The 23,641-nt window shown below is 42.2% G+C and overlaps 1 protein-coding gene and 1 long non-coding RNA gene across 2 annotated transcripts in view; both read left to right on the top strand.

The window, feature by feature from the left end:
- b4galnt4a (beta-1,4-N-acetyl-galactosaminyl transferase 4a) overlaps positions 1 to 23,641 on the top strand; it is a 437,447-nt gene that overhangs the window by 143,949 nt on the left and 269,857 nt on the right. The gene's annotated exons all lie outside the window — the stretch shown is intronic.
- Positions 19,332 to 22,169, top strand: LOC118940396. The gene is made up of 3 exons (XR_005036958.1): positions 19,332 to 19,610; positions 20,214 to 20,697; positions 20,822 to 22,169. It is a non-coding gene; the product is annotated as an uncharacterized LOC118940396 (long non-coding RNA).

The raw sequence follows: 23,641 nt of genomic DNA, 5'->3' as shown, positions 1-23,641 counted from the left end.
ATGAGTAATGATAACTGATATACAGTGCCTTGCGAAAGTATTCGCCCCCCTTGAACTTTGCGACCTTTTGCCACATTTCAGGCTTCAAACATAAAGATATAAAACTGTATTTTTTTGTGAAGAATCAACAACAAGTGGGACACAATCATGAAGTGGAACGACATTTATTGGATATTTCAAACTTTTTTAACAAATCAAAAACTGAAAAATTGGGCGTGCAAAATTATTCAGCCCCCTTAAGTTACTACTTTGTAGCGCCACCTTTTGCTGCGATTACAGCTGTAAGTCGCTTGGGGTATGTCTCTATCAGTTTTGCACATCGAGAGACTGACATTTTTTCCCATTCCTCCTTGCAAAACAGCTCGAGCTCAGTGAGGTTGGATGGAGAGCATTTGTGAACAGCAGTTTTCAGTTCTTTCCACAGATTCTCAATTGGATTCAGGTCTGGACTTTGACTTGGCCATTCTAACACCTGGATATGTTTATTTTTGAACCATTCCATTGTAGATTTTGCTTTATGTTTTGCATCATTGTCTTGTTGGAAGACAAATCTCCGTCCCAGTCTCAGGTCTTTTGCAGACTCCATCAGGTTTTCTTCCAGAATGGTCCTGTATTTGGCTCCATCCATCTTCCCATCAATTTTAACCATCTTCCCTGTCCCTGCTGAAGAAAAGCAGGCCCAAACCATGATGCTGCCACCACCATGTTTGACAGTGGGGATGGTGTGTTCAGCTGTGTTGCTTTTACACCAAACATAACGTTTTGCATTGTTGACAAAAAGTTCAATTTTGGTTTCATCTGACCAGAGCACCTTCTTCCACATGTTTGGTGTGTCTCCCAGGTGGCTTGTGGCAAACTTTAAACTACACTTTTTATGGATATCTTTAAGAAATGGCTTTCTTCTTGCCACTTCCATAAAGGCCAGATTTGTGCAATATACGACTGATTGTTGTCCTATGGACAGAGTCTCCCACCTCAGCTGTAGATCTCTGCAGTTCATCCAGAGTGATCATGGGCCTCTTGGCTGCATCTCTGATCAGTCTTCTCCTTGTATGAGCTGAAAGTTTAGAGGGACGGCCAGGTCTTGGTAGATTTGCAGTGGTCTGATACTCCTTCCATTTCAATATTATCGCTTGCACAGTGCTCCTTGGGATGTTTAAAGCTTGGGAAATCTTTTTGTATCCAAATCCGGCTTTAAACTTCTTCACAACAATATCTCGGACCTGCCTGGTGTGTTCCTTGTTCTTCATGATGCTCTCTGCGCTTTTAACGGACCTCTGAGACTATCACAGTGCAGGTGCATTTATACGGAGACTTGATTACACACAGGTGGATTTTATTTATCATCATTAGTCATTTAGGTCAACATTGGATCATTCAGAGATCCTCACTGAACTTCTGGAGAGAGTTTGCTGCATTGAAAGTAAAGGGATAACTGCACCATGATCAAAGGGATATTCAATGTCTGTTGTTTTTTACCCATCTACCAATATACAGTGGGGAGAACAAGTATTTGATACACTGCCGATTTTGCAGGTTTTCCTACTTATGTATATGTAGAGGTACACTTCAACTGTGAGAGATGGAATCTAAAACAAAAATACAGAAAATCACATTGTATGATTTTTAAGTAATTAATTTGCATTTTATTGCATGACATAAGTATTTGATCACCTACCAACCAGTAAGACCTGTTAGTTTTTCTTTAAGAAGCCCTCCTGTTCTCCACTCATTACCTGTATTAACTGCACCTATTTGAACTCGTTACCTGTATAAAAGACACCTGTCCACACACTCAATCAAACAGACTCCAACCTCTCCACAATGGCCAAGACCAGAGAGCTGTTCATGTATTTAACCCTCTGCTTCCCCCATGTTTTTGTGCGTGATAGTTTCGATGTTCATTTCGGTTGATGATGGCTGGTTTTTCGATGGGTGCTGTTTTTCACCCGTGCGTAATATTCACCGTTCGTATTTGGTCAAGTGTACTTGTTTACCTTGTGCCTTTATTTTTTTGTAAAGTACTTTGCTCACTCATTTTGTTCTCCTGCACCTGACTTCATGCACCAGCTACACTCACCTTCTGACACTCTCTCTCTCTCTCTCTATCTCTCTCTCTGAAGGGTATGCATTAATGCAGAATGATGCTGTGGTGGATTACATACCATACACGTTAAATCATGAGTCTGTGATGAAGCACACAGCCTACACCTCCCTTTGGGTATCTATGCTCCTCTCAGGTTTCTCACTCAGGGCAGGTAGAGCTCATTAGCTCAGTGGAGTGACTGACTGATGTGCCTCTATAGCCTTAGGCTCCATACAGAGGTACTAGACTTTATCCACTTCTGAGAGCTCTCTTGTATCAAGTATCACACCTACCTTACGTCAGCTCTTTCTCACTCCCTCTCTCTCCATCTCCCCTTCTGTCTCTCCCCTCCTTCTTTCTTTTTTTTCTCTCTGCCTCTCCTTCTTTCTCTTTCTCTCTCCCATCTACTTCTTTCTTTCTCTCTCTTTCTCTCAATTCAATTCAATTTGCTTTATTGGCATGACGTAACAATGTACATATTAAAAAAAGCTTATTTTGGATATTTACAATATATAAATAAAAATGAGAATCAAAATTGTCAACGGGACAACAGTAACAACAATAACAAAGGGTCACAATAACCATACATTCAACAATAACAATAAGCATACAGTAGAGCACATGTGCAGGTTGATTGGTCTGTCAGACACTGTCCCTCAACTTATGGCAGGCAGCAATGTAGTGCGCTGCCAACCCACGGCTCTCTGCGTCCTCCCCCAACAGGACGGGTAGCCTATCCTCATTAGAGAGGTCTTTGAAACCTTGAATAAGGGTTTTAAATTTGGGAAAATGACACTCTCTAATTGTTTTATATTTTTGACATTTTGTCAGGAAATGCAGCTCCGTCTCAGGTTCAGCTGTTGTGCAGTGGTTGCACAGCTTTTCCTCTACAGGGAGCCAGGTTTTCCTGTGTCTACCCTTCTCAATGGCAAGGCTGTGCTCACTGAGCCTGTACTTTGTCAAGGTTTTTCTAAGGTTTTGATCAGTAACCATGGTCAAAATATTTAGCCATGGTGTACTGTCAATTTAGGGCCAGATCTCTCTCTCTCTCTCTCTCTCTCTCTCTCTTTCTCAATTATTCATTTTTTTCAATCCAATACACTTTATTGACATGGCAAGTTAAATTCATTTATTTTCAAAGTGCACATATAACAACAATGATTGAGCTAACAGTAATAATAATAATAATCATAATAACAGTAGTAGTAGTAGTAGTGGTAATGATATTAACATTAACAGCAATTACATCAACAATAGTAAGGAAATAGTAATGAAGAAAGGTAATAGTATTAGGATACTTTTAACATGACTGAAAAGCCACATGGCTTGGTATGAAAGCCAAAACAAAACAAACTTACATACTACTGTTACATTGCATTTTTCACTGGATGTCGCTCAGGTTGTGGCAGGATGCCACATACAGTGGGGCAAAAAAGTATTTAGTCAGCCACCAATTGTGCAAGTTCTCCCACTTAAAAAGATGAGAGAGGCCTGTAATTGTCATCGTAGGTACACTTCAACTATCACAGACAAAATGAGAAAAAAAATACAGAAAATCACATTGTAGGATTTTTTATGAATTTATTTGCAAATTATGGTGGAAAATAAGTATTTGGTCACCAACAAACAAGCAAGATTTCTGTCTCTCACAGACCTGTAACGTCTTCTTTAAGAGGCTCCTCTGTCCTCCACTCGTTACCTGTATTAATGGCACCTGTTTGAACTTGCTATCAGTATAAAAGACACCTGTCCACAAACTCAAACAGTCACACTCCAAACTCCACTATGGCTAAGACCAAAGAGCTGTCAAAGGACACCAGAAACAAAATTGTAGACCTGCACCAGGCTGGGAAGACTGAATCTGCAATAGGTAAGCAGCTTGGTTTGAAGAAATCAACTGTGGGAGCAATTTTTTAGGAAATGGAAGACATACAAGACCACTGATAATCTCCCTCGATCTGGGGCTCCAAGCAAGATCTCACCCCGTGGGGTCAAAATGATCACAAGAACGGTGAGCAAAAATCCCAGAACCACACGGGGGGACCTAGTGAATGACCTGCAGAGACCTGGGACCAAAGTAACAAAGCCTACCATCAGTAACACACTACGCCGCCAGGGACTCAAATCCTGCAGTGCCAGACGTGTCCCCCTGCTTAAGCCAGTACATGTCCAGGCCCATCTGAAGTTTGCTAGAGAGCATTAGGATGATCCAGAAGAAGATTGGGAGAATGTCATATGGTCAGATGAAACCAAAATATAACTTTTTGGTAAAAACTCAACTCGTCGTGTTTGGAGGACAAAGAATGCTGAGTTGCATCCAAAGAACACCATACCTACTGTGAAGCATGGGGGTGGAAACATCATGCTTTGGGGCTGTTTTTCTGCAAAGGGACCAGGACGACTGACCCGTGTAAAGGAAAGAATGAATGGGGCCATGTATCATGAGATTTTGAGTGAAAACCTCCTTCCATCAGCAAGGGCATTGAAGATGAAAGTTGGCTGGGTCTTTCAGCATGACAATGATCCCAAACACACCGCCCGGGCAACGAAGGAGTGGCTTCGTAAGAAGCATTTCAAGGTCCTGGAGTGGCCTAGCCAGTCTCCAGATCACAACCCCATAGAAAATATTTGGAGGGAGTTGAAAGTCCATGTTGCCCAGCAGCAGCCCCAAAACATCACTGCTCTAGAGGAGATCTGCATGTAGGAATGAGCCAAAATACCAGCAACAGTGTGTGAAAACCTTGTGAAGACTTACAGAAAATGTTTGACCTCTGTCATTGCCAACAAAGGGTATATAACAAAGTATTAAGATACACTTTTGTTATTGACCAAATACTTATTTTCCACCATAATTTGCAAATAAATTCATTAAAAATCCTACAATGTGATTTTCTGGATTTTTTTTCTCATTTTGTCTGTCATAGTTGAAGTGTACCTATGATGACAATTACAAGCCTCTCTCATCTTTTTAAGTGGGAGAACTTGCACAATTGGTGGCTGACTATATACTTTTTTGCCCCACTGTATTTGGCTGCCAAAACTGCACATTTCGGTTTTTCACCCAATAAATATTAGTTTTTTTCTTCAAATTTTATAGTTTCACATTTTTTGTAATGAATGCTAATTTTGTGAAAGAAAGATTATCTTAGGTCTGAGTATTTTTAACAGTGTAATTGGAAATGCAGCTCTCTCTCTCTCTCCTCTCAAATCCTCTCTAATGCTGTCTTCTCCTCTCCCTCCTTCTATGCCTCTCCCTCTCCATCAGAATTGTACAGGAATGATTATGGTCAATGATGATGATGGTGGATGATGCTGATAATGATGGTGTCATCACCACAGTCTCGGGTGAAAGTTCTAATGTCTAATACACCTTGCTACCTCTCAGAAAGACTGGAGTCTGCTCAACTGCTTTTCCTCACTCATGCTTTCCATCTGAAATGTTTCCTTTCTCCCTATCCGACCTCTCTCCTCATCGCTCTCAGACAATTGGACGTGTCATAAAACCGCTATGCCATCTGGGAAGGCGCCGCTCCACATCTCACCGCTCTCTCATCTCTCTTCTCTCTCTCTCTCTCTCTCTCTCCCTCCCCTTTTCATTTTCATCTCTAACTAATGCTCTCATGAGGTTTGCTGTTCACCCAAGTGCAGGGAATCTCATCAGGACTCCATGCAGCAATCACGAGTCCAGATCTTAATTGTCGTGAAACAGTGCCGCTCTGTTCTCTGTGTACCTTCCTATAACCACTTAATTATTTTGATTTACCACCAAGTAGAGGGGGGCTTCAGTCTATTGCCATGGAAAATATGTAAAAGGGTGATTCTGAATGTGTCTTTATTTTCTAAAAGTTCCCTGGTTTTCTAGTGTTCCTAGAATCAGGAGGGAATAGTTTCCAGAATTTAGCAACTGTATTATGAATCAGACGATGATGCAATCAACAGCACATGTGCTATATGTGATGAGTGGCAGTGGAATAATACTCTTTGTGCAATGGGTGGGTCCAATCCTGAACGCTGATGGGTTAAAACCGCATTCCAGCCCAGTGTCTATTTCACAAGTTACCACTGGCTAAATCAAATCAAATCAAATAGTATTGGTCACATACACATATTTAGCAGATGTTATTGCGGGTGTAGTGAAATGCTTGTGTTCCTAGCTCCAACAGTGCAGTAGTATCGAACAGTTCACAACAATGCACACATCTAAAAGTAAAAGAATGGAATTAAGAAAAATATAGATATTAGGATGACCAATGTTGGAGTGGCACTGACTAAAATACAGTAGAATAGAATACTATATATAAATATGAGATGAGTAAAGCAGTATGTAAATATTATTAAAGTGACTATTGTTCCATTATTAAAGTGACCAGTGATTCCATGTCTATGTATATAGGGAAGAAAATATATGGTGTTAAAAAGCCTATTTACTCTGTTCCATCTGACTGCACCATCCACTGTCTCATCAGCCCAGCCATTCAATTTATAAACTTGATCTCCACCATGAAAAGCATCTAGACATTATCTCCCATTTCTTTAAGACTAGCATTTGGTTTTCAACAGCGGATATTTGTATAAATCTTGCTGTCTGCTCCTCCGAAATTTACACATTTTTATTAAAATTTGAAATTCGATCCGGTCTCCAGCTGTCCGATAATAATGAATGTGTTGGGAGTCAGAAATAGACAGACAGGCAGCTTTCCTCAGCCAGTCGAAATCATTAATCAGCTGGTATAATTTGTATGGATATATACAAAGAAATGTCAATAGAAAACATGTACAATGAAACAAAATACAGCTAGTTTGCTCTCTTTCCAGCTTCAGTTTGAAGTGATTGTGTTAGCTGTGTTGTTGGCTAGTGCCTCTAAACAACAGTGTCCTGATAAGAGAGCACATTTTCTATGCCAGGCGAAATCGAGCATCATTTGCACATTGTTATGGATGTATCTAAATAAATGTCACTAGTAAACAGCTTAAACAAATGCAAATGCAGCTACTTTGCTGTTATTGTGGCTACCCTGTTTGAAGTGACTGTACAGTGAGTTAACCGTAGTTGGCTAGCTAGCAAGCAAGGGATAAGAATGTTGACAGCCAGTATGGCAATAGAACATTTCGAACGAACAACTGGGTCGCGTCCATAGATACAGAACAAAAAGACTTAACAACTGTGTCACCTCTCTGGCAACCGAACCGATAGAACAATCGAGCAGCCGGCTTACCTTAGATTTGTGTCAAAATCAAAATAACATTTTTCATGAAAATATGTAAATAATTGGAATATGTTTGTAACCCGTTGAATACAAGTGGCAATGCCCTCGAAGCTGACTTTTGGAGGATATATTGGCACGGTTTGCCACCCGTTCCAATGTATCCTCCAAACATCGGCTTCTCGGGCATTGTCACTTAACTATGTTTCTATCTGCTCTGAGTAGATATCTGAGATTGGTTCTTGGTAGTGTAGCTCACAAACAATTTTGTGCTTTGACCTTGTCCTTGAAAGCCAATGTTTCTGAGCTTCCATTAGGGAAACACTGCACTGTATTAATGTTCATTCATTGTAATCAATAAATATTGTACATTACAGTATTGCGATACATCTCTTGACCCCTGCTTGTAATTGACGTCTGGCGTCACAGACATAATCCATAGATAAAAGTCAGACTTCTGAAATCATAGACATAAGTCATAAATGGAAGTCACACACTACAGGAGTCACAGACGGAGGTCACAGATGGAGGTCACAGATGGAGGTCACAGACGGAGGTCACAGACGGAGAGCACAGACAGAGGTCACAGACGGAGGTCACAGACGACGGAAGTCAGAGATGGAGGTCACAGACGGAGGTCACAGACGACGGAAGTTAGAGACAGAGGTCACAGACGGAGATCACAGACGACAGAAGTCAGAGACGGAAGTCACAGACTGAGGTCACAGACGACGGAAGTCCTAGACTACTGAAGTCTGACATAAATCACAGACTACCACATCACATACCTGAAGTTGCGTCAAAAGTCAAAATGTGTAAATCACAGACTACTGAGGTTACTGACAAAGTCACAAATGGAAATCACATACCGTTAAAGTCATATACTGAGGTGTCATACTACTGAGTGGGAACAGTTCATTAGCTAGGGCACATTGTTTAAATAGAAGTTAAAATTCTGTCATTTGACACCTGGGCTCACATCTAGCACAGGGAAATAGTGACTGAGGGACTGTAGTAAGGAGAGAGAAAATTATACGCTCACTTCCTAAAATCAATTTAACTCAAAGCTTTTGGAAATACGCTTGAAGTGATAAGTACTGGAGGAGTGGAAGGTTTTTCTCTATGAGTTTTTCTCTTTTTTAAACCTGACTTTTTTTATACTGTTCTTCTATGTTCCAATCAAGTAGAGTTTTCAGCACGACTCATACAGTACGCTTTAACTGAAGACATGCTTCACTACTGTACTGAACATACTTTACAGTATGTGCTGTATATACTGTATGGGTCTAATGCATTTAAGTGCACTGAATTACATGAATTTAGATGAGTAAAACACCATAACCAGCTGAGACATAAAAGCAATGTTCCCCGTGTAGAGTACATTACACCAAACCAACAGCAATGATTTATTATTGTGTACATCTTCCTTTGCAAGAGGACAAAGGTCATTCTGATTCATGCATTTTACTGTATATCACTCTGTTCTATTTGGAGACATCACGATTAAGAGTGCACATGTAGGAGGCATTATGTACTCCGTGGGGATGTGTCTGTGCGTGTGAGTGTGTGTATGTCTATATACTGTGTGCATGCGTGTGTGTGTGTGTGTGTGTGTGTGTGTGTGTGTGTGTGTGTGTGTGTGTGTGTGTGTGTGTGTGTGTGTGTGTGTGTGTGTGTGTGTGTGTGTGTGAGAAGCTGTCACATTTAACTAGGAGGGATGTGTGAGTGTGTGTAAGTGTGTGCGTGTGCATGTGTGCTGTGCGTCAGTGAGGTTTACCCTTAGGACTCAAGCTCTGCTGAACAACTGCAGGCTCATCTCTCCCATCTATTATTAACACACCCATTTACCAGCTCTTTGTTCTAGCTACACTTCATCTTGGTGTGTGCATGTGTTTGTGCCTGCCTTAGTGCGTGCGTGTGTTTATAAGTGTGTGTGTGCGTGTGCGTTTCTGAGGAAAGCACACACACATGCACACTGATGAACTTTTGTTACCCCCCTATTCTAAGTTTCTTATTCAGTCAAGTGAACAAGACAACAATATTCAATCAATAACAGGGGAAACAACGCATCATTTATTCTTACACACTTTGCCATAAGAAAGGAAGAATGCTTCATCCTTACCTTTACCAATGTGTGCAATGATCCAGATCCAGATCCAGACTTTTTTTTTTAAAGGCTTCTAATATAACAATAGAATAGTGGGGAGGCTTATGCTGCCTACAAATGCTCCTATGAATATTGTATTTCCCATTTGTGAAGTCGTAAATACAACATAATTGTGTTCAAGTGCTTTTGAAGTTGGAACGATTCTTCAACCAATGAGGATTTAGCTAGCTGGATGAGCTAGCTAACATTGCAAAAAACAAAGTTAGCTAGCTTGCTAATATTGAAATTATGTTCTTACTAGCTACATTACCCACACTGTAAAAATGTGATATTGTCAAAAATGTACTTTTTTTGAAACAGTGATGGGTCAGTGACGAACATGAAATCAGATTTTCCCACTTGTAATTCTGGCTCGGAGGGTCATGCAGGCGGTTATTTCTGAACCTGAATTTCCACATTTCTGACCGCACTTGAAGGCAACACACAGTGATGAGTCAACACTGTCATGAATATGTTGGTTAGAGAGTGGCTCATGCATTCCAAAGGATTCTTCTTAATTAAGAACTGATTTCAATCAATTGGAGGGGTCTTAAACTGTACATACCAGACACTTTCTAAGAACAGATATTCCGATCGGACATTCCGATTGGTTAGAGAGCGTCTGACGCATTCCATCGGACATTGTTTTTATGAAAGGACATTCAATTGGTTTGAGTAACCAGTGACACAAGTTAACCCAACATTCTTTTTAGTTGGTGCACACTGGTCTCATAGGCTAGACGTAGCAGAACTCCCAAATCAGTACGATATGTTACGTTTGTTAGGGTTACACAAGACAGAAGATTACATAAGGCAAATATGAAAGAAGGGTGGTTGGTTAGGGTGGATGGCTGGACGTATAACATGAACGTAGCAACTTTGAAAGTACTTACTACTTTTTAGCTACATTGCAACTACCTAGCATGTTAGCTAACCCTTACCCTAACCTTAACGCTTTAACCTAACTCCTAACCCAAACCTTAACCCCTAACCCCAGGCCATAGCCACCTAGCTAATGGTAGCGTTAGCCATCAAGCCACCTAACTAACATTAACAACAACAAATTGGAATTCGTAACATATTATACGTATTGAAAATTGGTAACATATTGTATGAATTGCAATTCATAAAATATCATAAAAATTGTAATTCGTGGCATATCATATCATACAAAAACCAGCTTCAATCCCATCTGTCTTCCAATCAGCTGTACAATGTTTTTCAGTCTGGCTTCCGGCCCTTGCACAGCGCTGAAACGGCTCTGGTGAAAGTTACCAATGACCTACTAGTGACTGCAGAATCTGGATCACCTAACCTCCTCCTCCTCCTAGATCTCAGTGCTGCTTTTGAAACTGTTGACCACAACATCCTCCTGGGGCATCTTAAATTAAATCAAATCAAATGTATTTGTCACATACACATGGTTAGCAGATGTTAATGCGAGTGTAGCGAAATGCTTGTGCTTCTAGTTCTGACAATGCAGTAAAAACCAACGAGTAATCTAGCTAACAATTCCAAAACTACTACCTTATACACACAAGTGTGAAGGGATAAAGAATATGTACATAAAGATATATGAATGAGTGATGGTACAGAGCGGCATAGGCAAGATGCAGTAGATGGTATCGAGTATAGTACATACATATGAGATGAGTATGTAAACAAAGTGGCATAGTTTAAAGTGGCTAGTGATACATGTATTATATAAAGATGCAGTAGATGATGTAGAGTACAGTATATACGTATACATATGAGATAAATAATGTGGGGTATGTAAACATTATATTAAGTAGCATTGTTTAAAGTGGCTAGTGATACATTTTACATCAATTCCCATCAATTCCCATTATTAAAGTGGCTGGAGTTGAGTCAGTGTGTTGGCAGCAGCCACTCAATGTTAGTGGTGGCTGTTTAACAGTCTGATGGCCTTGAGATAGAAGCTGTTTTTCAGTCTCTCGGTCTCAGCTTTGATGCACCTGTACTGACCTCGCCTTCTGGATGATAGCGGGGTGAACAGGCAGTGGCTCGGGTGGTTGTTGATGATCTTTATGGCCTTCCTGTGACATCGGGTGGTGTAGGTGTCCTGGAGGGCAGGTAGTTTGCCCCCGGTGATGCGTTGTGCAGACCTCACTACCCTCTGGAGAGCCTTACGGTTGTGGGCGGAGCAGTTGCCGTACCAGGCGGTGATACAGCCCGCCAGGATGCTCTCGATTGTGCATCTATAGAAGTTTGTGAGTGCTTTTGGTGACAGGCCGAATTTCTTCAGCCTCCTGAGGTTGAAGAGGCGCTGCTGCGCCTTCTTCACGATAATGTCTGTGTGGGGGGACCAATTCAGTTTATCTGTGATGTGTACGCCGAGGAACTTAAAACTTACTACCCTCTCCACTACTGTTCCATCGATGTGGATAGGGGGGTGTTCCCTCTGCTGTTTCCTGAAGTCCACAATCATCTCCTTAGTTTTGTTGACGTTGAGTGTGAGGTTATTTTCCTGACACCACACTCCGAGGGCCCTCACCTCCTTCCTGTAGGCCATCTCGTCGTTGTTGGTAATCAAGCCTACCACTGTTGTGTCGTCCGCAAACTTGATTGAGTTGGAGGCGTGCGTGGCCACGCAGTCGTGGATGAACAGGGAGTACAGGAGAGGGCTCAGAACGCACCCTTGTGGGGCCCCAGTGTTGAGGATCAGCGGGGTGGAGATGTTGTTACCTACCCTCACCACCTGGGGGCGGCCCGTCAGGAAGTCCAGTACCCAGTTGTACAGGGCAGGGTCGAGACCCAGGGTCTCAAGCTTGATGACGAGTTTGGAGGGTACTATGGTGTTAAATGCTGAGCTGTAGTCGATGAACAGCATTCTCACATAGGTATTCCTCTTGTCCAGATGGGTTAGGGCAGTGTGCAGTGTGGTTGAGATTGCATCGTCTGTGGACCTATTTGGGCGGTAAGCAAATTGGAGTGGGTCTAGGGTGTCAGGTAGGGTGGAGGTGATATGCTCCTTGACTAGTCTCTCAAAGCACTTCATGATGACGGAAGTGAGTGCTACGGGGCGGTAGTCGTTTAGCTCAGTTACCTTAGCTTTCTTGGGAACAGGAACAATGGTGGCCCTCTTGAAGCATGTGGGAACAGCAGACTGGGATAAGGATTGATTGAATATGTCCGTAAACACACCAGCCAGCTGGTCTGCGCATGCTCTGAGGGCGCGTCTGGGGATGCCGTCTGGGCCTGCAGCCTTGCGAGGGTTAACACGTTTAAATGTTTTACTCACCTCGGCTGCAGTGAAGGAGAGTTCATATGTTTTGGTTGCGGGCCGTGTCAGTGGCACTGTATTGTCCTCAAAGCGTTCAAAAAAGTTATTTAGTCTGCCTGGGAGCATGGCATCCTGGTCCGTGACTGGGCTGGTTTTCTTTTTGTAATCCGTGATTGACTGTAGACCCTGCCACATACCTCTTGTGTCTGAGCCGTTGAATTGCGATTCTACTTTGTCTCTATACTGACGCTTAGCTTGTTTGATTGCCTTGCGGAAGGAATAGCTACACTGTTTGTATTCGGTCACGTTTCCGGTCACCTTGCCCTGATTAAAAGCAGTGGTTCGCGCTTTCAGTTTCACGCGAATGCTGCCATCAATCCACAGTTTCTGGTTTGGGAATGTTTTAATCGTTGCTATGAGAACGACATCTTCAACGCACGTTCTAATGAACTCGCTCACCGAATCAGCGTATTCATCAATGTTGTTGTTTGACGCAATACGAAACATATCCCAGTCCTCGTGATGGAAGCAGTCTTGTAGCGTGGAATCAGATTGGTCGGACCAGCGTTGAACAGACCTCAGCGTGGGAGCTTCTTGTTTTAGCTTCTGTCTGTAGGCAGGGAACAACAAACTGGAGTCGTGGTCAGCTTTTCCGAAAGGAGGGCGGGGGAGGGCCTTATATGCATCGCGGAAGTTAGAATAGCAATGACCCAAGGTTTTACCAGCCCTGGTTGCGCAATCGATATGCTGATACAATTTAGGGTTTCTTGTTTTCAGATTAGCCTTGTTAAAATCCCCAGCTACAATGAATGCAGCCTCAGCATGTGTGGATTCCAGTTTGCAAAGAGTCAAATAAAGTTCGTTCAGAGCCATCAATGTGTCTGCTTGGGGGGGAATATATACGGCTGTGATTATAATCGAAGAGAATTCCCTTGGTAGATAATGCGGTCAACATTTGATTGTGAGGAATTCTAAATCAGGTGAACAGCAGGACTTGAGTTCCTGTATGTTGTTGTGACCACACCACGTCTCGTTAACCATAAAGCATACGCCCCCGCCCCTCTTCTTACCAGAAAGATGTTTGTTTCTGTCGGCGCGATGCGTGGAGAAACCAGCTGGCTGCACCGACCCGATAGCGTCTCTCGAGTGAGCCATGTTTCCGTGAAGCAAAGAACGTTACAGTCCCTGATGTTCCTCTGGAATGCTACCCTTGCTCGGATTTCATCAACCTTGTTGTCAAGAGACTGGACATTGGCGAGTAGTATGCTAGGGAGTGGTGCGCGATGTGCCCGTCTCCGGAGCCTGACCAGAAGACCACTTTGTTTGCCTCTTTTACGACGTCGTTGTTTTGGGTCGCAGGCTGGGATCCATTCCGTTGTCCTGGGTGGAAGGCAGAACACAGGATCCGCTCCGGGAAAGTCATATTCTTGGTCGTACTGATGGTGAGTTGACGCTGCTCTTATATTCAGTAGTTCTTCTCGACTGTTTGTAATGAAACCTAAGATGACCTGGGGTACCAATGTAAGAAATAACATGTAAAAAAACAAAAAACTGCATAGTTTCCTATGAACGCAAAGCGAGGCGGCCATCTCTGTCGGTGCCGGAAGTCAACAATTAGGAGAAAAAGGTGCTATCTAGAACCTAACAGGGTTCTTCGGCTGGCATAGGAGAAACCTTTGAAGAACCCTTTTTGGTTCCAGATAGAACCCTTTTGGTTCCAGGTATAACCCCATTGGGTTCCATGTAAAACCCTTTCCACCAAGAGTTCTACATGGAACCCAAAGGGTTCTACCTGGAACCAAAACGGGTTCTCCTATGGGGACAGCCAAAGAACCCTTTTGGATCCCTTTTTTTAATGTGTGTACGCCCTTCCTTCCTTCCCTGTCATCTCCTTACTCCTCTCCCCAATCTTCCCTACCGCCTCTCTCCCATTTTCCCTTTACTTCAAATGTCCTACTCCCTCTCCTGTCATCGTCCTCTACCCTCATCCCTCTCCTCCCCCCAGTCTCTCATCAGGTATGTGTGATGAGGTACAGCCTCATGGGACAGATCTGCCACATTCCCTGGGAGCGAAAGGCACACAGTCACTTTGTCTCATCCATATTCATATTCATAACACACAAAACACACAAAACTCACACAACACACACACACACACACACACACACACACACACACACACACACACACACAGCTTAGTGGATCTTTAAGTAGTGTAGTGTGTCAGTTCGGGCCACCTGGAAAGTCCCTAGGAAGGGGTGAAAGGGTCAGGGGGATAGTAAAGTCACTCCTGGGGATGGAATTTAATTGCAACAAGGGAGATGGTCAGATACCCTAGTTGTAAAGTAAATGATAATTTTTCCAGTTACACTCTGGGTTTGAGGCAATGCAAAGCCGTTAAAACCTTAGCTATGATTTTAGGAGGGAGATAAAGGTGCATTTTCTCGCAGTGGAGGATGACCCATTTCCCAGGTTCTCAGGCGTGTGATAGAAGTAGAGAAGTGTGTAATTATTTGTGCTACAGAAATTACTCAAAGGAACATCCCTTCTTCTTCTCTCCCTCTTTTCTCCTCCCTCTCCCCACTCCTCCTCACTCTCTCCTCTAAACACAAGTAAAAGCTTTTAGAACAGGAGAGCACTTTAGCGTGGGTCTTTTAGCTGCTTCCCAAATGGTACCCTATTCCCTACATAGTGCACAACTTTTGAACAGAGCCCTATGGGGCTTGTTTCAAAGTAGTGCATTAAATAGGGATTAGGGTGCCATTTGGTGTGCAACCTTAGTAAAAGCTAATGTCCATTGGGATGCAGAATTAGTAAAAGCTAATGTCCATACTCTCACCTACCCTTTAGACATTGGTAACACCATCTCTCATCTCTTTCTCCCTATATAGCCAAATGCCCTCTTACTTAGCCTTCCATCCACCCTCTCAACTTCCATCCACCCTCTACCATTTCAAGACATAGGTAACAGCATTTGTCCTTTCGTTCACCCTCCCTCCACTAGTCTTTCTCTGTTCTCACCTCCTTACCTACATTATACATGGGTAACACCAGCCCTCATATCCTCGCCCTTCCCTTAGACATGTAGCCTAATGTCCTTTCTCTGACCCTAACTCTCCCATTCACATAATTTATCCATTCTCTCACCCTATTTATACCTCCATTAGATACAGGTAACACCACCTGTCCACCCTCTAGCCCTACCTCTTTTAGAAGTACTGTAGGTACAGTAACACCTCCTCTCACCCTACTGTACTTCACTAAATACACATCTCCTTTCCACCGACCTGATCTGGATATCGAGCCCAATGTCCTCACTTTCAGACTCAGGTAACACTGTATTTAAGAGAAAGAAGAATAGAGAAAGTGCATAAGCGAGATAAGTAGAGGAAGGAAAGGAAACAAAGATAGGAAGCCTCTCAAGACTATTGGAACACAGAACAACGCTCTAATAGTGGCAACGGGGCGGTATAATGACACAGAGAGGCCCCAGTAAATAAGGTCACGGCGAGCCACAGATTTACAACACGCTCCCGTTTGAAGCCGATTTTAATCATACTGGCGGGATTACAGCCGCTCGTAAAGCCAAGCAGTCAGCCTCATTGTTAACCTCCGATTGCTTTCAGAGCAGTAAATATGGCCGTCGAGGCCTTGCCAGATGCTTTATGGGAGAAGGGGGCGGAGCCTACCACCTCCAGCGCCCATCCTTGGCGTGATGGATAACAGAGAGGATGGAGCAGCTAGTAAATAAACGTGTGGTTCCCAGACAGAACGCAGACAGAATAGACTGACTGGACTGGGTGGAGTTCACAATGGCTTCCATTGATGTGGAGATCTGGGTCCTAAGCTCCACCTTTTTAGGTCCTTTAATCTGTGATAGAATACAATGCACAGTTACACTTTGTAATTTGCTAGGTGATTCAACACAAACCTAACACAAGAAAACAAAAACATCAGCTTACTTTTGTTCCTACTCCCAGGACATTAGCTAACTTATGTTCCTACACCTTTCCCACAAACTAATGAAATGTTACCAGAGCATTCACAATGCTGGTTTGTGGATTTATTAATAACTTATTGGTTTATTTATGTAGAGCTATTACAGTGGTGGCCTAAACTTGACCTAAATGTCTGAAATGCCCTAAATGCCTCCATATAGAGCTGGGTTTTGTTATCGATCAGCTGATTGGCTTGTTGGTTAAGTGAATGTAGATCTCCCATGAGGCATTTGGCACAGAGGTTCTACAGTACATAGCCTAGCCTTGAGTGTGTGCGTGACACAGGGTTTGCTATGTGTCATTTTCCACAAGTGTGTTATCAAGCCCATTTAGGGCTCTGGGTTTGTTCAGTCTTCTGTGATTTGAAGTAAAGCACTTGTTCAGTTGCCAAGGAAAGGCTAGTAGCTATTATAGCCAGTCCATTCCCCGTTTTGGCTAAATGATATAACATGTTTTTAAAATGGGACTTTCCTCAAGTGTTCCTTCAGCCACGCAACCAGAATAGGGCTCAGGGTCCATCTAGACGTCTGTGATTTAGATTCAGTATAACAGTGATTTTGAGGCACCCTGGACTTGTTTAAAAAATCACAAGGCTGTACCGGTAGAGCTATTGTACCGCTGGGTCTTCCTACCTCTGGTTTATAGAGGTGTTAGTGAGACTGTCAAATCCCTCCCCAGGCGGTTCTAAAGATTACTTCTCCATATTAAATACAAAACCTTAAGTAGGTGAGCTCTCCTCATAGACAGAAAGGGACAGAAAGACAAAGAGAGGGTGTGGGAGAGAGTTGATAAACATTTCTTCTCCATATGACAAACGCACAACACCGTCAGTAGGTGAGCTCTCCTCAGAGACAGAGAGGGAGCGAGAGTGGGAGAGTGGGAGAGCGGAGGAGAGTGAATGAAAGAGAGATGGACAGAAAGACATGGCGAGAGAGTGAGGAAGATAATGAGAGAAGGTTGAAGATTTATCATCCATATTAAATATAACAACTTCAGTCTATGCAGAGACATAGATGTAGATAGAGTGGGATAGTGAGTGAAAGAGAGATGGAGCTACAGATGCAGGGAAAGAAAGAGTTGGTAAAGATTTCTACTTCATATTACATGGAACAACAAGATTAATGTAACATGTAAAGTGTTGGTTTCATGAGCCGAAATTAAAGATCCCAGACATTTTCTAAATGCACTAAAAAGCTTATTTCTCTCAAATGTTGTGCTTAAATTACCACAGATGTCCCAAATTTTAAGGGAGCATGCAATTGGAATGCTGACTGCAGTCATGTCCACCAGAGCTGTTGCCAAATAATTGTAGGTTTAGAGAAATTGGCAGTACGTCCAACTGGCCTCACAATCGCAGACCACGTGTATGGTGTCTTGTGTGCGAGCGTTTTGCTGATGTCAAATCAAATCAAATCAAATGTATTTATATAGCCCTTCGTACATCAGCTGATATCTCAAAGTGCTGTACAGAAACCCAGCCTAAAACCCCAAACAGCAAGCAATGCAGGTGTAGAAGCACGGTGGCTAGGAAAAACTCCCTAGAAAGGCCAAAACCTAGGAAGAAACCTAGAGAGGAACCAGGCTATGTGGGGTGGCCAGTCCTCTTCTGGCTGTGCCGGGTGGAGATTATAACAAAACATGGTCAAGTTGTTAAAATGTTCATAAATGACCAGCATGGTCGAATAATAATAAGGCAGAATAGTTGAAACTGGCCAACCCAGACAGGATGACCACATCAGAGTACCCCATGGTGGCAGTGGAGTTATGGTATGGGCAGACATAAGCTACAGACAAAGAACACAATGGCATTTTATCAATTGCAATTTGAATGCACAGAGATACCGTGACGAGATCCTGAGTCCATTCATCTGCCGCCATCACCTCATGTTTCAGCATAGTAATTCAAGCCCCATGTCGCAAGGATCTGTACACAATCCCTGTAAACTGAAAATGTCCCAGTTCTTCCATGGCCTGCATACTCACCAGCCATGTCACCCATTGAGCATGTTTGGGATTCTCTGGATCAACGTGTATGACAGCATGGTTCAGTTCCCACCAATATCCAGCAACTTCGCACAGTCATTGAACAGGAGTGGGACAACAGTCTACAGGCCACAATCCACAGCCTAATCAACTCTATGCGAAGGAGTTGTGTCGCATTGCATGAGGCAAACGGTGGTCAGTCCAGGTACTGGTTTTCTGATGATGTCTGTGATGCATATCTGTATACCCAGTCATGTTAAATCCATAGATTAGGGCCTAATTAATTTTATTTAAATTGACTGATTTCCTTATATGAACTGCAACTCAGTAAAATCTTTGAAAATGGGACCCGATTCAGGAAACTAGGCGTATATCGCAGGTCATGACTTCACAGGAGAGCCTTTTGAACTTTTTTAATTAATTTTTTATTAAAATACATTTTTTGGGGCAGAAATGCCATCTCGAGCATGTGAACTTTCATGTGCCTTAATATCAAACTTGTATGTCATCTGTAAATACGAATAAAATTGTTAAATTACGGGCCTAGTTGGTTTAGCCACAGAGAAAGGGAGCAACCTTCCCGCTAACCACGATTGGCTGAGATAATGAGTGGGCTGGACATGCCGAGAGATGAGTTCGGATTGGCCTTTCTACTGCAGTATTTTTTAAAGATATAATATTAGCCATGGAGAACTGCAAATATGTTGCTACTGCTCTCAATAACATTGCTGCCCTGAATTTATCAGGTGCTATTGACGAAGGTGGGAAAAAGTTGTGATGGACTACTTTCTGAACGAGGAATGCTGGCTCTCTCACTCTGAAATTAACATGTTTTATAATCAGTGGAACACAACGGGCCAAACAAGCTGTGCAAACTAAATGGAAACAACACAGGAACTCTTATAAAAGGGATTGCAGTCTGCCATGAAGCTTTCATCCATGTATACAGGTAAGAATCTAGCTACAGATTCAGATATTATACATTTCTAATTTAGGCAGAAAGCAGTTTTCATTGCAAGCTAATGCTTGCTGTTAGCTAGCCAGTTGGAGTTCGATGGCTGGCTTGCTAGCTAATGTTTAACCTATTTGGTTAAACGGTTTGTATTGCTAGTAATGTTACTCTATGGATTAGGATTATAGGTCATTTTTTAGCTAGCTAACGTTAACGTGACCTGTCTAAACAAAATATCCCAAGTTAAAGCTTGCTGTTAGCTAGTTAACTTTAGCTGAGGTTAGATGGCTGGCTTGCTAGCTAACATTAACTTATGTGTATGACGCGTGTGTAATGTTAGTGATGTTTTCTCAGAATGCCATTTTGCATTGCTAGTTATAGCCTAATATTAGCTAGCTAACTAGCTAACATTGAACCTATTGGTTAACTCTAGCTATGACGATTGGTTTGTACTGCTAGTTAAAGCTTGCAGTTAGATGGCCGGCTAGCTACAGTAGCTAACATTACCTGTATGAACTGTGTGTAGTGATGTTCTCAGAATGCCATTTCGCATGTATTGCGTAATAATGCTAAAATATTTCTATCTGGAATTTCTTTCAGCTTCAATCAGTAGAACACACCTGACTCTAAGCCACCAGCCATACAGTCATCAAAAAGAGAGCTAGCAAGCAAAGGCAGCAGCGCAGTCATCAACTACATGCACCATTTCTTCACCAACGACCGAGTTGGAAAAACAGCTGTGGACCTGAATTGTGATAACTGCAGTGGCCAAAACAAGAACAAGTTTGTGCTCTGGTATTGTGCCTGGTGGACCACCAGAATCTGGACCTTCACTTCCTGATCACAGCCACACCAAGTTTGTCCCAGATAGGTGCTTCGGCCTCATCAAGCAGTGCTTCCAAAAGACCAGAGTGAACACTGAGATTGCTGGTGTTGTGAAGGACAGCGCTGTGACAGGGGTCAACATCCCACAGCTGGTTGGACTGGAGGATGGTACAGTGCCGGTGGAAAGCTATGGTTGGCAACAACACCTTACTCTGTACTCCAGGCCTCTTCCACAGATCAAGCGGTATCAGCACTTCAGGTAAAAAAAAAAATATATATTCATTGTATGAGGTTATTCTTATCTAAACTTGGGAGGTGAATTGATATTTGTGCAGGGTTGTAATGTTTTCCAATTTTTGTTGTTTTTATTCTCTGTTTTACAGCTTCGTTGCTCTGGAGCCTGGTGTTGTCGCCAAGGAGTGTTCGGACTGTTGGGACCAGGTTTCAGCTGCTGCGCAACGCTGACATCCTTCCTCTCATAGATGGTCTGCCTGTTAAAGCACCACCTGGACTGGACACAGCTAGATAAACTATATTTTTGACAAGATCAGGGAGTTTTGCGATGAAGAGACTATGGACATCACATGCCCTTTTACCAAAGTCAAGGACAGGACAGAAGCAGGCTCCCTGCTTGGGAATATCGATTCCCTTTGTTCATGCGTGGTTTGGACGGACCAGACATGAGCTCTATCTGTAGTGCCTCTATTCACATGACTCTCTCCTAACACACACGCCATATGTTGCTGATACTATTGTTTACCCCGCTGCTCAGCCACTTTACCTCTGATTGTATGCATTTAATTACCTCGTCTGTCACTGATATCGTTATTGATATAGTTTTTTTACATACTGTATATTTTATCTATATTGACACTATCTATTTCTGATATTGCTACTATGCAAGTAACCATTTGGCTGTATCATTTACACCTTCTGTAGAGACCATCCACTTAGCAAGATATTGATATATAAAATCAATATTGATGTGTGGTCGTAACATGATTTTATGACATACCACAATAATATCTTGTGACTGTATCCAGTGTCCAACACATAAATATATGGAGCATGCATCAGTTTATGTACTGTAAAAAAAACTCACTCAGGTTTCAACTCAGGTTGCATGGCCTTAATTTAGGTATGGAATACTATGTGATAAGTGCGTGTGTAACAGTATATAAAGTATGCTACTGTAGTGCTGTGAAGGTATTTGGGCAGTGATATAAAGTACTTCAGTAAAAATACTTTAAAGTATTACTTAAGTAGTTTTTTGTGGTATCTGTACATTACTTTCCTATTTATACTTTCCTACCCTATTGAACTTTTACTTCGCTACATTCGTAAGGAAAACAAAGTGCTTGTTACATTTTGACAGGAAAATTGTCCAATTCACACACTTATCAAGAGAACATCCCTGGTCATCCCTGCGGCGTCTGATCTGGCAGACTCACTAAACACAAATGCTTCGTTTGTAAATTATGTCAGAGTGTTGGAGTATGCCCCTGGCTCTCCGTCAAGAATAATTATGAAATTGTGCAATCTGATTTGCTTAATATAAGGAATTTGAAATGGTTTATATTTCAACTTTTACTTTTGATACTTAAGTACATTGTGCCCCTGGCTATCAGTCAAATAATTAAAAAACAAATACAATTGTGCCGTCTGGTTTGCTTATATAAGGAATTTGAAATTATTATTTTACTGAAGTGACAATATAGTACTTTTTAAGCGTCATCTAATATTTATAAAATATTTGTATCTGTTTACCTGGAATGTTTCCTTATTGTAGGCTACTACCACTTTTAGTCCTTTAGTCTGACTTAAGAGGGTGGGAACAATGCTGAATGTGTGTAGACAAAGGAGAGCTCTCTAGTAGGTACCAAAACATTCTAAAGCCCTTTTCTCAAAAGTGAGAATACAAGTTTACATATTTACGTATTTACAAGAATACAACTTTCAAAGCAGAAATACTTTCCCATTATTCCTCAACTGTAGTGTATGACATTCCATTTTGTAGCTCTGAGTCTCTATTTTTATCCAACGTAAAAAATGTAAAAAACAATTCCAAATGTTGCTACCTAAGACCGAATCCAGGTGGTGAGTCACATTTGTGTTCAGTATAGATACACCAAAGTGTCTAAAGGTTCCCTGGAGGGCTTCCTGAACACGTTCTTAGCCCCACTCGCCACCTCTGTAGGTATGGCTCTCAATCTATTCAACACAAGTGTTATAAAGCCCAGCTGAAGGTCTACAACAACAATGTTGGGTTTTTGTAAGATCCATTCAAAAAGTGGAGCATCAGAATGCTAGTGTGCTGTTTTATCTTGGCTGTGGGATATATAACTGACAAAGGATAAATCAAATGGAGAAAAGGAATAGCCACCATTTTGCAAGACACAAAAAAGTTATTTAGGGTTGTCGATGATATTCAAGGCATTCTTCATGGCATTATTATTAGTTAGAATTGTAACTTTTATTATAAAACAAATCTAATTTCTAGAAATACAGCCAATACTATTATGACCGCTCCATACACATCCAATACTAATTTTACTGCTCCATACAGTATATAAATCAATTCGCCACAGACACAACTCTGGCTGTTGTTGTGTGGTCAGTAAAGCTGGCCCTCAAGTATTTCACAGGCCAGTGTTGGTCCACACTGTCCACACACAGCCCTGGTGTGAGTCTGGATGTTCATAAATACATCAGGCATGGCTACAGGGGCCTGTCCTTACATCCACACCCCACCACCATGGGCTATTTCTGGGCCAGCAGGAATCCTGTTTACTCTCATACTAACACGTTTTCCGGCAACTTTACAATTTCGTCAACCTTTTCCGCTTTTTCCTTATATCTGAACGTTTTTACCAGTATCAAAGCCGAAACGGTTATTTCCGCCTGCCGACCTACAGTGGTTCTTCCTTTAAAAGTTACAAGCTTATGCCGCGACCGTTAGTGGTGTGATTGCACCACACTATCACAAGGGGGAGTTAGAACGCTGATCTATCGGTAGTCTAAACTGTGGCAATTAATGGTGGTGTTTTCAGTCTGAGAGTCTCTCTTCTCTGGCACTAGAGTCCTGCACCAAGCAACAACAAAAAACGGTTGGCAGTCCTGGAGTTAAGAGAGAACTTCGGTAAATACAATGGGGGAATGTGGACCGATTTTTTTTTTTTAAATAGGCACGGTGAGCTTTTGGT

The sequence above is a fragment of the Oncorhynchus mykiss genome, chromosome 2 (assembly GCF_013265735.2).
Source record: "Oncorhynchus mykiss isolate Arlee chromosome 2, USDA_OmykA_1.1, whole genome shotgun sequence".
In the NCBI taxonomy this organism is placed as follows: Eukaryota; Metazoa; Chordata; class Actinopteri; order Salmoniformes; family Salmonidae; genus Oncorhynchus; species Oncorhynchus mykiss.
This window is presented reverse-complemented; position numbering and strand designations above follow the sequence as displayed.